This window comes from Sparus aurata, chromosome 21 (assembly GCF_900880675.1).
Source record: "Sparus aurata chromosome 21, fSpaAur1.1, whole genome shotgun sequence".
Classification (NCBI taxonomy): Eukaryota; Metazoa; Chordata; class Actinopteri; order Spariformes; family Sparidae; genus Sparus; species Sparus aurata.
In genome coordinates, this window is record NC_044207.1 from 10,671,172 (window position 1) to 10,689,021 (window position 17,850).

Here is a 17,850-nt window from a genome sequence, read left to right on the forward strand (position 1 = left end):
GGAGTGTTGGGGTTTACACAGCTGGGACAGGCCAGAGCTAGCTGGTTAGCATGCTAACATCATGAGATAGTTCTTTAACACACTACGTATATGTTGTAACACCACAAATACTATTTTTTTCACCATCTGTTGATAATTATAATTTATTTTTGAATGTTTTCAAACTAAAATTCTTACATGTTGCATTTTTAGCATTACTTTAAAGTACAGTTTTAAATCTCATACCGTGACAACACTGCGTTTATGCTCTGGTTAGGTTTAGGCACAAAAAAACATTTGGTTGACACAAAGAAAATAGTATATTTTGGCTTAAAATACCTGCTTTGGTTGCAACAAACACTGGAAATTTTTGTGAAATGTGATTGCGATATGACATATTTTGTCAAAAGGTCAATAAAGTACGAAGCATATGGCCCGTACAAATGTGAATGTATAAGGGGATTAAACTCTAATCTGCCAAAAAAATTTCTGAGCTGTGCATGTGTGTAGAAGAATGCCACAGGAAGGGGGGATACCTTTGCTGACTGGGGTTTTGAAGCAAGATGTGCAAGATGAGATCCATTAGAAACAGACTGAGTCCTTAAGGTGGCTGATCAAGATGAGCCATCTGTTAACTGCATATTTCATGAAGAAAGGCTGGTGCTAGATCAACCCTAGCTAAGTTACCTAGGTATGACTGTTGTTAAAGGAAATATCCATTACTCCCACATCGACATTGCAATTATGTGAATCAGAAATTTTGCCATGTCCTTAAACCCACAACACAACACTGAAATGGACTATCAGTATCAGCTGAGTTGGAAAAGGTGGTACAAACTGCTTTTACTCTGAATGTAAGTGTCTGTGTTAGTGAAAGACACTGAACAGAAAATAAGATGAAGGTAAAGATGGAGATGAAGAAAGTGAACGGCTCAGGGACACCCATTCATCTCTGTTCCAGGACAGCTGTTGCCTGGCAACAGCCAAGGCATCAAAAATTATTCTAAAAGACTCCTGAGTCTGGCCTTGAATACTACACAGTGTGGAGCAACATAATACAGCACAGCACAACATAATATGATGTTGTTGTTGTTGTTGTTGTGTGATAGTTTAAGATACAAAGTAGATGGAAACTGTGTTAATAGTGAAGCCTCAATGCAACACAATACAGATGAATGCAACAAGATGTGAAAGAACTGAATAATGCAGCAGTGCAACACTACACATCCCCACGGGTGAAAGAAGAATTCAGATCCTTCATTAAAGTGAAAGTGGAGGTTTTATAGTAGTGTAAAAATATTCAACAAAAAATCCTGCATGAAATTTAAGTGAAAGTATATAGGTGTTAGCAGCAAAATGGTTGTTTGATTACTTACCTAAATGAAACCATGTGAGAAGATGGAGGGGAAAATCACTAGTTTTTGGCGCTGTTCTAAAAAACATTTGAAATTTGAGCCAGATTACACGAACATTTCAGAAATCTTTTCAGCTTGAAAAAGTGTTTAAGTGTTTGTCTGCACCCGGTCTTAAGTGGGTGTATAATTTTGGCTGTCGCTGGAGGGAGTAAATATTGTCCTTTTAATCAGTTTGAGATCTCTGGGCTTCCAGAGTCTTTCATTACAAACTGTATATTGAGCCATTTTATGTTACTCCTGTTGTTTTTTCACAAATTAAAACGAGTCCCAATCTACTTCAGTTGTGAAAGAGAAGGTTGCAACGCTTTTCTGTGTCAACGGTCCAGAAATCACTTCACCTGACTCTCCATCGACATGGGGGTTAGGATAATGACTGAACTTACCAAGTTATTTCCACCACTCCACATCACAATGCAAGCTGATTCAATATAAGGCAATGCACCTTAAAGGGGCACTATGCAGCTTTGGAGAACAAGTTAAACTCAAAATTATAATATTTAAAAAATTGATGAGGCAGTAATACGAACTCAGAAATATTTATGTTTATAACTGAATAAACAGTTTTCTCAGAGGAAATTAAGGTCCCCAGAACACTGTTTGAAGCTAGAAAGGAGGCAGGGTCCACCACATGTAAGACTGTTTGTTTATTTATTTATTTTAAGCTTTAAAAAAAAAAAATCAGTAAATGAAGATCTTTCTCTTCTGATTAAAATGTCCTCCCACGAACTGCATAGTGCACCCAGCACAACAATTAGCAAAACTAGCCAATCAACTAGCACAACATGATGCAAGTTCATGACGTGGCATTAACTATAATATTAACTTGCCAATGTTATAATGATATCCTTTGTTATGTAATGCGTTTTTGTAATGCTTAATGCTTTTTTGAGATAGCATATATCACAACTTGCTACTACAATAGCCTGCCATTACAGTAACCATTGCTCTCTTTAATGAGCTACAGGAGCTGCCTACATTACAGCAGCTACCAACCTTAACTTTGCCTCACTAAATCATAAGCAGACAATGTGGACAACTTTAATTAAAGTAGCATGCGTAACTTCTATTTAAAGGGGCAATCGACTAAAACACATCAGGGAGTCGATAAACGACAGAGTGGAGGGGGTTATAGACTCATTAAACTGGTGAGAGACTGACGCACCCATGCTCTCTCCCGGCTGGCTGGGGACCAAATGGATGCGGAGCAGGCAGTAGCGGGAAGACAAGGGAGGGCGTGCGCGCTGGCAGCCATTGGTGAACGGAAGGATTTGCGTCGTCTGTGCCAAAGCCAATCGATGCGCTCGCGGGGTCGGGAAGGGGTACGAGCGCGAATGGAACAAATGGAAGCTGATAAAAAAGGGGCTCGTGCCGAAGCGCGGCAGAAAACCCGGACACCGCACCGCGTGCAGCAACCGCATCGGAGCGTGGGGGGACAGCAACATACCACCGGTAAGACCTCAGACGGGATGTCACCGTCCTGTGTGAGAAACGACTTAAATATCACTCAATACGTAGCGAACGTTTATAACACGTTTTAATCTTTCTACGTGTGTTACCGACCTCGTCCTGTCTACGCTGTGTAATAACGCAGTTTAACGACAGCCTTTAACCCGCGCGACGTTTGAAACTTTTGCCGTTTTGCCGAAGTTTAGCATGCTAACGGACAAGGGTTTTGTTGGCTCAGGTGTTTGCCAGGAAAAAAAACAAAAACACGATGATTCACGCCGCCCAGGTGTCAGGTATCCGTCACTTGAGGCTATTTTGGAGGAAACAAAACAGTAACAGCAGTGCACCGAGAGGTCTTTTGATTCTGTCGTATCACGTAGGCTTCTTGTCCGTACGTAGGCTGTGCTCTCCATCCCTATCAGGACTTTCCATTGTGAGGGCATCTCTCATCTCTTGTCCAGCTTCTATCACCATGTGTCTAGTTTTAAACACAATGCTAAACGAGTGGCATGCAGCTCTGGTCTGCATACAGCGTACACAAATGTGTGGGGCACTCTGCATAAAGTATGATCATGAGGTCAAACAAGGTAGAAGCCATTCACATAAGTGCTCTCTCTCACTATGGAGGTTGAAGTTCTAAAACAGAGGAGAGAATTATGTTTGAGGTTTGGGTCAGTAAATATGCCAACGGCGAAGAAGGAAATATTGGCTTAAAATGTGTGATGGAAAGTATGCTCAGTAACACAATGATGGAGTTACTGCTGATAAGGTCTCTAAACCTGGGTGTTTTATAGGCTGTTACACGATCAATCACTGTCCATTTAGCATTGGCAAATGAGGTCAACTAAGACTTCTGGAATGTAAATAATGCTTGTTAGGATTTTTATTTCAGCCTAAAGGACAAATTAATGCATTTCTCCATGATAATAACAGTTTTGCATTTATCATATCCATTTTAGTGATTGTTTGTGCTGAAACCTTAAAATGGTTTGTCAGCTACACATACACAATAGGTCATTTGGACTCTACCACAGCTCATACTGTATGTGAAGTGAGGTAATGAATGGAGAAACTAATTATTTGCTGCACAAGGGCCCGTACAATATTATGTTTTTGCGTAGGTAAAATAAACACAAAATTATGTTCGTGATGAAATATCGACGACTCTAATGGCGCAGTCAATGTCTTAGGCATTTATGTCCAATTGCAGCATTTGTAATAAGTGCCATTATATTGTGATCACAGTTCCAACAAAAAGACTAAGTGAGGAAAAGCAAGTATTAGAACAAGTAGAACAATCTGATGAGTTCAGAAAATGATATAACTTTATTGTAAATGCAGCCTTTAAAACTAGAAAAAAAGACAAGACCTAACCCATATCACAATCTTATTATATCCAAAATCTGAGACAATATATCGTTCCATATCACAGTGATGATCTGTTTCAATATATAGCCCAGCCTCAATGCTAGACATAAGTAGATATAAATCAAATCACTAATTCTGTCAAGCTTAAAGGTTCTTTTTTAATTATTAGTGAAATGTGAAGATATCATAAGGTTAATTTTGGTTTAAATATTAATTTTCTGTAAGAAGTTGAACATGACAAATATACTGTAGAACATAACACAACTATATTTCAAACAAATACAATGGGTATGTATAATAAACTAAAATCTTACTTTATTATTGTGCAATAAGTAGGCTAATGCATTTGTGATATCACGGTTTCTCTTCATTTTTTTGTCTTATGGCTTGGCGCTGGAGAAAGAGGACACTGTCGTCTGTTGTTGTTGCGCAGGTATCACACTGGTTGTTTTAGGGGGACTACCAGCATTTTCTTGAGTCTTGGACTGTAATGTCTAGCATTGTGTGTGCTCTAGAGGATGGCACAGCTTCAAATGGTAAAAGATTAGTGGTATAACCAAACTTTGTGGAGACATGTTTTCAGTGCACACTCTCTGCTTCTTGTCGGACTTTCAATAACCAGAAGAATTCTACGCTACCGAATTCGTCGGACCCGTCTTTTCAACAATGTCCTTGTCTTTTGAGCCTTGGGCTCTTGTCCGTTGGTTCATCTTCTTCAGTAAAGGTGTCGCTTGAATTAACATTTTCTGTTGTTACTTTTTCTTTTATCTTGCTCCCATTCCTGACGTACTGGTCTGCAGGACTACAGTAGCCCAAACATTTACACATGTGGTGCTGCTGGCTGCTTCTTCTATGATCTGTGCTATATGCATCAAAATAATGGCTGTAACTATTCCAGCCACATGATTGGTTCAGCACGGCGCTTTTCTCATTTTCATTGGCTGTTCATGTTGTCTGTCAAAAAACATGGATGGAACAAGTTCTATCGGCGTTATCGACCATGTCTTATATTTCTATTTGGGGTGTCAATCTTCTCCAAATCCTCGTTTCAATTTGAAGGTGACAATTTTCAAATTTTTTTTTTTTTTTTTTTTTTTTTCCATTTTCAGATTAGTCTGGTCTAGGATCATTGGTTCTATGCTATGATAACTAAATACACTTCAGTTTTTACAATCTTATTTCAAAAGATGGTCTACATGGTGTTATAAGTGATATAATCTCCATTATTCATTTACAGTGTGCCACACTAAGGCATTATTGTCAAATTTAATAATTTATTAACAATATGAATGTAATGTAATAACTTGTTTCTCCAGTCAGTTGGAATCTAAAAGAGAAGTCATTGAGAGTACCTGCCATCTAGCAGTGTGCACAAGGTATATCACCATGTATGTGTGTGTGTATATATATATATATATATATATATATATCTATATATATATATATATATATGTATATATATATAATATATATATATATGTATGTATATATATATATATATATATATATATATATATATATATATATATATATATATATATATGTATGTATATATATATATGTATATATATATATATATATATATATATATATATATATATATATACATACATATATATGTATATGTATATACACATATATATATCACCACATATTGGATGTTTTGTTATGAAACAGTTATGAAACCCACGGCTAGATGGCAGGTACCCTTAATGACTTCTCCTCTTTTGTTTACAGTTAGATTCCAATTGATATACATATATATGTTGGTGTGGTGAAACACAGCAAAATTAAAATGAGACTTGCAGACAGTTATTCATGTACATTATAACATTTTTGGCATTATTGTTTGTACAGAGGGCAAATTATTGTACAAATACAAGTTTTATCATCCATATGGAAACACTGAAGCAGAGTTACAGCACTATTTTTCGTGTCCCTCTCAGGAAGAGCCCAAAGTTAATAGTTGAGTCTGCCCCTGATCCATAGAGTATTGTCCCTCCTTTACAAATAATTTTTCCAGAGCTGTGCAAGGTTTTCCATCACACACAAACTCTTCTATTATGTTACAGTAATGACATTTCACTGGCATGACATACTATCATGTTGCACTTCAGAATATCAGAAGTGCACTTCCCTTTAAGCCCAGTTCATGGCATATCTGTAATGCGCCCAGTCATGTGGTGTGAACTCTGGCCACCGTCCTTTTATTCTCAGTCAGGGCTGAAACAACAGGCCACATACATCCAACTCCTTGTTAAAAAGACTGGCTGCCAGACTGATGACTCACTCAGTGGCTGCCTGGTGGCTTTACTTGTGGTGTGGCTACTCTACTGCCTATTCTGTTGAACACTGATGTTTCTACTCCAGCTGATGAATAGGCTACATGCTGTATCTGTGCTAGGCATTAATCTTCGCAGACTGGGTGTTTGTGATTGTAAAAACAGAAAGCATTGTGTGCATGTGTGTGAATGCGTGTGTGTGTTTATTTTTTGGATAGCAGTCTGAGCTGCGATTGTAATAACAGTCATGTGTTGAGAGGACCAGAGCAATTGTGCTAGATTCTGATGTGGGGAAGGAAGGCAGCAGCTTTTACACTTCACTTTCACACTTTTCCTACTGTGACCAATCAGACGAATTTTTACAATTCATCATGTATGAATATCTATATGTCATGATATATACATCTATACATATCTATGTATGTTGCCTTCAAGAGATTGTGATATAGTCAGGGTTCCTTTCTGATTAATCACAAAGTTTAAGCTGGCCAAAATGTTGTCAGTTTTTTGCTGTGATATGTGATCTATAAAACTGTAATCCATCCACTATTTGTCTTTCAGGCTGACAGTCTGCTGACGTGAATTCCCGCCCATCCATTTGCCACTGGCTCAAGGAGAAGAGCTTCAGCTGTAAGTACAGCTTTTTATGTCTGGATGGGAATATTGTGGTCAGAATCAGTTTCCTACAGCAAGCCTTATTGCTGATTAAGCAGTGTATAAGATTTCTTCATTGGTTTTCAAGCAGAAGAGATTAGTTTTCTCTGTATTCTGGAGCTACATGCTGACAGATTTACAGTAAGTCTACAGTAAAGTAAATTAGATGGCATGAAGGATTATCCTTTGTTGAATTTTTACTACTTGACCACTTTCACATTGCATTTGTCTGAATGATTGTAAAGCTAATCAATTAATCAGTTATTTGATTGACAAAAATTTAAATTGCAACTATTTTATCATCAAAAGGGGTGTTATGAACCTACTTTACAGGTTAGGATTAGACAAGCTCAAGTAATACTCCCCAAAACCAAAGGTCAACAAAAAATGCCACCCTTTGTGGAATCAACAATAAACAACAAAAGACAGAAATTCAGTTTGTTACAAAGTTCAGTTTCTCAAATCTGTTCTGAGGAAACCCTTTTCCAAAACAAATCAGTTGAGGATATCTGAAAATAAACCCAATATCTCTGACGCTGTTAATGAGTTTATCGTCTTCATGCATGCAGGCTACAAGTAGCTTACTGGTTGCCTGCAGCATTCAGACTCTAAGCTGTGTCATCTTTGAAGTGTTCTTTTTTTTCTTCAGACCCACTCAAGCAAAAGAAAAATTATAACATTGAAATGATGCAATTATTTATATAATTTTTTTGACTTAAGAGTGATAGTTCCAGTTCCTCAAATGTAAAGATTTGCTGATTTTCTATGTCTCAAATGAAAGAAAACTGGGTTTTTGAATGTCGGCTTGACAAATCAAACAAACAATTTGAATATGTCACTTGCTGTGGAAACTGTGAGTGGCCTTTTTTCCACTGCTTTATAGATCCAACATTTATTTAAATGATACAAGAAATAACTGAGATTATTAGCAATGTTCATTTTTGATCTTTTAACCATTATTTCAACAGGGTGGCAAGTTGTTGACTGTCTTATTCATGGGTGTCTTGTGTGCACAGCACAGTATCAACAAGCCCAAAAATTCATACATAAGCTATAAATACATTTGTAATACATATACAATATAAACAAACCACACCACAAAGTAAGAAAAAAAACATACACTCACACTTCCCCAAGCAAGCAAAGTTGCAGCCCTAATATAGATGTTGGTATAGATACAAGTGATGATAAGGAAGTGGTAAAGTGGTAGGTGTATGATGTGTGGGTCTATTGTGCTGCAGAGCAGGATATACTGTAGCTACCCTGTGTATAAAGGAGCAGGTGGATTAAATTGTTTTGTTCACTTCTGCCTCCAGCACAGGTCAAATTTGCACACTGATTCATTTCTGTCATCTGAAGAATTCACAGCCATGTTGACATGGAGGTTGCCAACTGGTGACACTCACCAAAGGCCCTCTCTGTGCCCCAGATCCTGCTGACTCTGCCAAGCCTTCTGTTACCTCCTGACTCTCCAAGTCATTTGTCATAACTCACCCTAAAAGCTTTAATCCATGCGGTTGGCAATGAAAAGTAATGTCTAATGAATGGATAACTGATGAAATGCTGACACACACAATGCTCCAATCAATACCTGAATGCATGTTAGATAGGGTGACTTGATAACGATGGGGTAATTAGTGTATGTGTGTGTGGGTGTTTGAATTTGACAGTTCTTAATTACTGTGCTTTGAACACTGACTCATCTACAGACAACCAATTATTTCTCATCTTTTTCTCTTAGAATGCTTTCATAGGTCTCTGTCTTACCACAGTTGCAAAAGCTCTTGATGAATTAAGCATTTATTCACCTATGTTATGTGATCACAAGAAATTACAAAGGGTAGCATGTTTGATGAATACTGAATACAAGAAAAGGAACACATTGTCCTAACACTAGTAGAGTTGTACACTATTATTACATAACGGAGATGTAGTTAATGTAAGGCAGGTATACTAGCACAGAATATGATCTCATCAATTTTTATATTTGTTTCCTACTTTTCAAACCAAATAAGGCAGAAATCAGTCTGCTCCTTCTTGTTTCTGCAGTGTCTGATTGAATGAGTGACTTACTTATGACTTGAAGAGGAATATATGCAATCCCAACATGACCAACACATGGTGTGACAGAAGAACAATCCTTAAATGGTCTTGTGACATGTGGCCCAGTGGCAGCAGGCTCACAGTGTCTGGCCTGTTCAGCCACTCTCTGTTTAAGCCTGTACAGTAGGGCAGTGGGTTCCCTGCATGTGGCCTCCACAGTGACGTCGTCTTTCAGCCGCCACACATTGGCGTGTTGTTCCTCTCCCACCTCAACAAACTCCTCTCAGCCCTCACTCGTCTCAAAAGTTCATTTCTGCTGGAATCTGCTTCACTGCACTGAATGCAAATGCAAACAGCAAAGTTTCCACTGGACTTGGTTTGAATTTTTCAGTGACAAGTAATCCAATTTGACAAGTGTTGATTGGCTCATTCATACGGGTGAGTGTTAAAAATAATGTGAAGGTGCTGAATGATGTTTGATAGGTGTCTTCTTGTATTACATGATAAAACAAATTGTAATGACATTTACATTTTTAAACTTTAATGAACATTCACAACTTTGCATTCCAATAAAACTTTATTTTGACCTCCATGAGTAACAACACATACACACATGGTTAAAAACTCACTAGAATATATAGCTTTAAGCCAATAGAAGACAAGTTTTAATTCTTTATTTTTGTACAGTCTTTGTCAATAATTACAACATTTCAAGACAAATTATATTAACATTGTGATTACTACAGTATATAAGTATAGTATAAAGTGTCATTTATTATCTGTTTACACATCCCCCTCCACCTATGGGTACCCACAGGAGGAGTTAAAGCGACAAATACATTGTCAAACACTTACACCTGCTTACAACTTCATAAGTCAACCATTACTAAATGTTTATATAGTGCTCATACTGAAAATGGAAAATGGGGGTTAAGCTTAATTGTGACCTCACAGCATGTTGTAGACACTGTAATTTCAGCCCAACCTAATAATATATGCTTTCTACACATATCACCTTCTCTACTGACTGGTGAGACTGTAAGAGGAGAAGTAACTTAAAGGAGAATATTGCAAGTCTCCATGCAGGATAAGGTATTGATATTGTGCTCTGCAACTAAAACCCCTGTCTTCAACAAAATGTCAATTTTCTCGATTAATGGATTAATTATAAGGTGTATCAAAGGTCAGAAAAAGGTAAAATAAATTCATCACAATTCCCTATGCAGAGCCAAGGTGACAAAAGTGCCTATTTTGGCCCACTAACAGTTAAAAGCACCAACACCCCCAAATATTCCCTTTATTATAATTTAAGACAATGAAAAGTATAATTTTTTGCAAAATTTACTTTAAAGATCAACCAAACTGTTTTGAAAATAGATTCATCTCTTGACCATCAACTAATCATTTAAACTAAATATTTTGGCTCTTTCTAAATGGAAAGGAGCTCCAGTGGACTCCCTATTTGACATAGTTGTAGTCTAAGTTTTTCTTTTCCTCTCTATGGAAGAGGAATTGATAGCTATAGACTAAATCATTTCAATAAGCTATAATATAGATATAATTCTGTGGTTATTATTACTCTCTGACTTAGTGAGTATAAGGGCACCGGCATGAAGTGCAACAACTGCTTTGTGTGCTGGACATGCCCACACAAACAGTGTGGGAAGGGATAAGATTAGAAAAGCCCTTAAACTTACTGCAGCCTTTTCCAGCAAGTATTTACAGTTCATAACCTTATACAGTCTATTCATACAAAATTAACCACTTAGACTGGCCAAATATCGATTGGTGTCATATGTCTGTTCATTATAAACTGAGCAGAGTGTTTGTGTTCTATGTGGAAGCCAGTGAATTACACAGCTAATCTGTTATATGTAATATTGAATAGTTGAAGCCTATAGATGTTTAAGTAATAGTAAAATACAAAGAGTAAATGACAAGTTGTTTTTTATTCTGGGTTACATAGTTTTAATTTAAATGTAGCTCAGCTGCAATTGTAGATATATCCAGGAGGGATGCAGTATTTTGCTGGTGTGATTTGCATCATGCGCAATAACATATTAGTTTCTATCCTCTTGGCCATTCATCTAACATTTGTTCCTGTTGCCTACCGCTGCTAAATCTAAAAATAACGTAGTTTTCATAGATTATATTGCTAACAAATGAAACAAAAGGCTGAACACCACAATGTTGAGTACATTAAGTATTATACAATAAATTATACAACCACGATAATATAATACTAACAATACAAGTACTGTTTTTCATTTCACTAGCCTTGTGGCAGTGTGATTAAAATAACACCTGGAGTTTAAAGACTTTGTGCTTCAGACAATGCCTTTTGTGATCAAAACAAGCCAAGGACAAGATCATTAATCTTTTTTCATGTTGCTTTTGCTTTTATGTACTTCTCAGGTTTGTCAGTGGTGATGTTTGGAAAGGTTAGACATAAAAAATAAAATACAGTAAAATGTTTCCAGTGTAGATGCAGTGTGATTAGTGATGTGGCGACTTTGGTCAATCCCTCAGTGAGGTGCATTTCAGTTTAAAGTAGTTCTTTCAGTGAGAACCACGGCTATTATTTTCAAGGGCAGAAGGAGAAATAATTCTTTGATATACATTATTTCTTAGGTGATAAAACAAGATTGCATAAAACTCTTTTATTTTGGTCATTGAAGTTTAGCTCAGTGTCATCAAAGCCTGTCTGTGAAAATTAAACTTTGGAGAAGGGTCAGAGTGTTCAAAGTATATCTGTAGACACTGAACATCAGTGAGCAGTTGTTTAAATTGTTATAGACAAGTAATGTCACCAGTGGACAAACAATGTGTTCAAATTGAAGTTGCTGATGTGTAAATAAAGTAGGTGTGGTGTTGTCTAGATTGAATAAATGTGGGCTGGCCAATCAGACAAGAAGGACCTGCTGCTGTGCAGTCACCAGCTGTTGTGTCTTGTGACCAGTGCAGTTCACTTCTCCTTTTTGCCTTCACAAGTTGATGAGTGTTTGAAGGCTTACATTAAAATACAGATTGATTTTCCACGGAATGGATCAAGGCTCGGTAAGTGGAGCTGATTTGACTTTTGTTCTTAATGGTTTCTTCATTTACAGTAAATCTGACTTCTTCTGCCTGTTAAGAAGTGACCACTGTAAAGTTAATCCTGAAACCCATAATTGTGGTGGCACACAGTTGGCTTTGAAAGCTCTCATTGTTGGACTACAGAGTAATTTAACGTAATATTAACGCAGTTCCACACATGGTTTCTTGAGCCTCTTTTGTTATGGTGCTACAAAAGCTACCTTTGTGTGGGTGTCCAGTGATTTAAAATGTGTGACGGCTACTGACTCACCCTCCACAGATCTCTATTGTGCTTGGAAGCTGTGAGACATAGGTTGACTGGTCAGATGGAGACATTCTTGGTCTTGCTGACCGCTTATGTAAAATGTGACAGAAATGCAAACACTGGTTGTAATGATAGAGTTCTGGGTTGCCCATTCACATTACATGCTCTCAGAGGAGATATCCATGTATCTGTCAATTGTCTATAAATGTATTCTTGATGGTGAGAGGATGATGTTTCTTACATACACAGGAGGCAAGGAAAGGATCTGAACAGGTCACTAGTCTACCACATGAGCACAGTCACACATACATCCACATCTTCAGCCATTTCAGAGCTTTTAATTCACTCACTGGACATGTTTTGGGACGCTGGAAGGAAACCATAGCACCGGAGAGAAACTGCACCAGATACAAATCCACTAAACACACTGAACAATTTGATAGATTAGCTGATTCTGTGTTGCATTATTACTTCATTATTTGGTCTTTAAAATGTCAGACAAAAAGTGTAGACTAATTAAGCTCTAATGATTGCCCAGAGCTCAAGGTCTTCAAATAGATTCTTTTGGAACCAATGAATGTTTTGGAATTATGCTTGATAATTGAATCAACTGATAAACCAATTGTTCCTAATTAATCTTTTTTCAATCCACTTGAAAATCAATTATTAAATTAGTGCCAGCCTATACCTATACTTTCACTGCTTTTCTTCCTTCTCAGACTTTATTGACAAGGGTAAAATTCAAACAACAGTAACATATACACAAGATTTAAAGAACAGGAGGAAGCATTATACCAAGGAAGTCAGTTGACATGACCAAATAGAAGATAAGGAAACGGAATCATTAGAACAAAATATAATCCATCAGCACAATTTACCTGTTTTATATCAGGCCAAAAAAACACACATCACATTTATTGATTTTTTTCACCCCGAATCTAGTTTCAAAACAACACGGGAGCTGCATGACGAGGAAAGCTTGTACAAAACAATGGTATAAGGAAGCGTGCAGTAATTAGGAGAGGTTGAATTGCAATCAGTGCATTTACAGAGGGGATGTAGAGCCAGATAACATCTCTTTCTTCCTGTTTCTCTACAGAGCGTGTGCAAATGTCAGTAGACGGGAAAGGTAGCGCAATTGTCCACTTGTTAATCAATCAGTAGATGGCATTGTTTTCTTGGATTGATAAAAACTGCTGCAAATGGGTGGCCAAATATACTTGGGGGCTACTTAATATACATGCGTGGTCCACTCAAGTAAAAACTGTGGGAAACACTGGGTAAATATCGATTAGAAATAGGGTAAAGTTTGTTTTTCTATTGGTACCACCATAAGCTGCCGTATCATGAGTCTTCGGGAAAATGATGCGGATGACTAATCTGCAGTGGAGCCTGTTCTCTCCAGTGACAACATGCTGTACTGTACTGTAGAACTACAGTAATAGCCTTAATAACAAAGTCCATCAATGGCCTTTTCCTTGTCCTTGACTTGAAGTCAGAAAAAACATAAGCATTGCTTTGTTTTGTTTTCTGTTATGGTGATGATGCACGCCCACAACAATGATCCCTGGAGTTCTCTTCAAGAATCCAAGCCAAATCCTTACAATCACTATGTCGAGTGCTTCCTCATGACCACGCATTCTGCTGCTTACTTCACATCACCAACCAATTATTTGTAGAGGTACAGGCAACCACCATTGGGATGACCTAATGCTGAGGTACAGAGACAAGAGGTCACTTGTTTCTCTCCAAAGTAGAGACAGGGCACATTTTCAATCCAGAGTCTTTTACCCAATGATCTTCTTTGTTTAGAGTAAGTGTTGTCTTGACTTTTAGGTTTAAATGCTTGTCAGAGTTTCAGGCTAATACGTTCCCTGGATGTACTGACAGAGCCTTGACCTTTTCACTGAAGTGCTGATGGCAAGGAAAAAGCCTTCATTGAAAATTAGCTTGAAGCAATTATTGTAATTTCATTTTCTATAATAGACTCACTGAAAGGATCTTTTTTTTTCTTTGGAAATAATACTGTATAATAGTGAGGGTTTATGTGGACAGGCATGGGATATAAAATGTCATGTCTCAATTATCCATCCTGGCCAACATAATTGCGATCACCAATAATATCCCGATAATTATCAACTTATACCTAAAACTTTTGCAATACTGGAATCGCTTTTATATTGCTTTTATTATGGCATTATATCTCTATTAGGGATCATCCTTTTCAATAACCAAAAACAACATTTTTGTTGAATAGTGGTGGTCACAGAGATGGGAGTGCAGATTCGAGCCGTTGGTTGGTGTGGCAGACAAGAATCCGTCCCATTCGGTACCGCTCACGGTTCGGGGCGCGTGTGTACCGTTCGGTTCATAGGCGGGCGCGACTTCTTTTTCTCATTTACTAGCGAGGTGAAGCGTGCACACTCCAGAGCAGCAGGTGGCGATACTGAGCTGGATGCCAACCACCAGTAAACAAGAAGAACAAGTGTTTCTGGCATCGCGGCTCGCGGGCTAGCTTGCCGGAAACACAGCCGACTCGTCATAGCACTAGCTCGCGAGCCGTGATGCCGGAAAGGCCCGCGACTCAGTCAGAGCAGGATAGCGCAAACAGCTGGCTACGTTCTGAATGAGTAGCAGACAAGCGAGTGAAGTCTCTGGGTTAGACTTCCTCCAGTCAGCGTGAAAAGCACATCCCTGTCATAGTACAACAGAAGCCATTCTTCCACTTCTGAAATAACATAATGTTACACAATGTTCTGCAGGTAGCCTAGGCTACTGTAGGTTTGGTGTATAGATGTAGCACAATAAAATGAAATTAGGTCGATCGATCTTTGCAAAATAAAATAATTTATATATAAATATTAAGAAGTATATTGTAAGGAGGCTATTATTATTTCTATTTGGGAACTTTATCCATTTACACCGTTCCTACTAGGGATTTGAATCTTTGGGTGTGTCACGATTCGATTCGATTCGATTCCGATTCTTAGGGTCACGATTCGATTCAAAATCGATTCTCGATTCAACCGATTCTCGATTCAACCGATTCGCGATTCAACTGATTCTCGATTCAAAAATTGATACAATGCATAGTGTGTTAAGGCAAATTATGGCATTAAAACAATACACAGGGTTCTCCCACGACGGTGGAACAGCGGCTATACCGCTAGGTCAGCGCCGCTATACTCCGCGCGTGACAGTGACGAGCGTCCATCCGTCCGTCCGTCCGTCCCCCGGTTGACGGCTAGGAGCTCCCTCGGAGGGTACACTTTTATCCAACTCCATTGCAATATAAAGCTCTTATTTTGAAGACAAATTTGTTGTCTTTCTTTCCCCAAGCTTGCTGCAACGCTGTGTACGGAAGCCCGTGGGGGCGCACAGAGAGACGGGGGAACGTTAATAAAAAATCGTTTTTTTAAGTTTATGAATCAATTCAGAATTGTGGATGATTAGAATCACGATTCTTATGTGAATCGATTTTTCCCCCCACCCCTAGTTCCTACCTCATCTCTTTTATTTTTCCAACCATGTATATAATGTTTTATTGCATTGTGCTTTTTACTACATTAGTGGTTAAGGAACAATGGGTTAGGACTGAGTTTCCACGGTGATTGGGCAATACTGACTCAAGTGACTGAAGTGACTCGCACAACCCAGTTCAATTTAGTGAGTGACTCATAGTGACTCGAATCCTTAAAAGGAACTGTATTTACCAGCTCTACTCCAGGGCTACTGAATGTTTCCTGACTGTGACTGCCCATTACATTACATTTGTGACAGTGAATAACTATTTGTTCTTAGCATTTGTTAAAGATAACTTTCTTTGCCAAATAAATGAAAAGCTTGTTGGAACTAGCAATATTACCTCTCTTGCAGTGCCAGAATCTAACCTACTTTTAACCTAAGACTGTCACAATGATGTATCAAATGTCAGACTGCCTCATTCTTTCAGTTTTACCTGACTATACAAGACATAATTAATTTTCCTGACGATCAGCGTATACCGAACCGAACCAAAAACCGTGACCACAAAACCGTGATATGAACCGAATCGTGGATTTTGTGAACCGTTACACCCCTAGAATCCATAGTATTTTAACACATCCGATTTAACTAAAATAGTGGTCAGTCTGATCTTTCAGCTACGGTGACAAGCTTAGGATTTTGTAAAGGAAATATGCAGGATCCCCCTTTTCCCCAGCAATTCAAAATAAGTCAGGAAATTAACATAGACTTTTAACTATAACTATAACTATATACAACTATTCCGATTCACTATTATCTAGATAATGGATAATCACCATGATCCACTTACCCTGAGTGCTTCTTATCACATTATGCGAAATAATCTTGTATTTGTTCCATCTGTACTTGTATATTTGAGCTTCAAATGGGGTCACAGATCTGCCTTTCAAAGTGCTGGACCAATGCAAGTCAATAATCTCTCATAAAAGTATTCCAAATGTTTTATTAAAAATGATCCAAAACACTGACAGAAGATTATATGTGCAGAGCAATATAAGTAGTATAAGTACTACACATTGTATTTCCAGACTGAATACTATAAATTGAGAGACTGACAGAATAGTGGCGCACTGTTTTTAAAATAATGTGTTGGTTGATGGATTAATCAACTGACAGAAAGCAATGTGACTAGATTGCCAAATATTTTCTGGTTCCAGTTAACTTGAACACAAAGATTTCATAATGTCTCTGTTTGATGTCTTAATTAATTAAATATTAAATGTTGGCTGGAATAAAGAAGCTATTTGAAATGTCATCTTGGGCTCTGAGAAAGTGTGATGGCCATTTGTCTGACACTTTATAGACAAAACAATTAATTGATTGAATCTGTAGGTTAGTGGTTAAGGTGGAACTCTCGCCTAAATGCAACCAAGGCTTTATTTGTGATTGAATATGAGACAAACATTCGGGTAAATGCATAATTATGACGAAAGAGGCACTTTTAAGATTTACCGTAGTTTTGTTTTTGGGCAAGCTAATTTTGAACAGGAGTGCTTGGGGCAGGGATACGATGGTATCAGAATTGCTATTTTTAAAACACTAAGAAGGCTCGACACACCATGAAACTTTGCTCGTAGCATCACCAGGGTCTCTACACATGAACACGAGCATTGAGAACATTGTTTGTGTACACAGAGTTTATGAAAAAGAAGGTTTTTGTACTACTCACATTAGCGTCGGCGCGCGGCCGTCATGGCAGGCAAAAAGTGTCAACCCAGGAGTGCGACCATCAGGAAGGAGAGTAATGGTGGGACACTCCTCAGGCTTAGTTCCATATGAATGCACGGATAATTCATTG

The 17,850-nt window shown here is 37.9% G+C and overlaps 1 protein-coding gene across 1 annotated transcript in view; it reads left to right on the top strand.

Moving 5' to 3' along the window:
• The first annotated feature begins 2,592 nt into the window (after positions 1-2,592).
• Positions 2,593-17,850, top strand: part of LOC115572465 (cAMP-specific 3',5'-cyclic phosphodiesterase 4B-like) — a 57,156-nt gene continuing 41,898 nt past the window's right edge. Inside the window, exons 1-2 of the mRNA XM_030402567.1 lie at positions 2,593-2,843; positions 7,052-7,120. The gene's annotated coding sequence lies outside the window, so the exon portion shown is untranslated. The remainder of the gene's footprint in view (positions 2,844-7,051; positions 7,121-17,850) is intronic.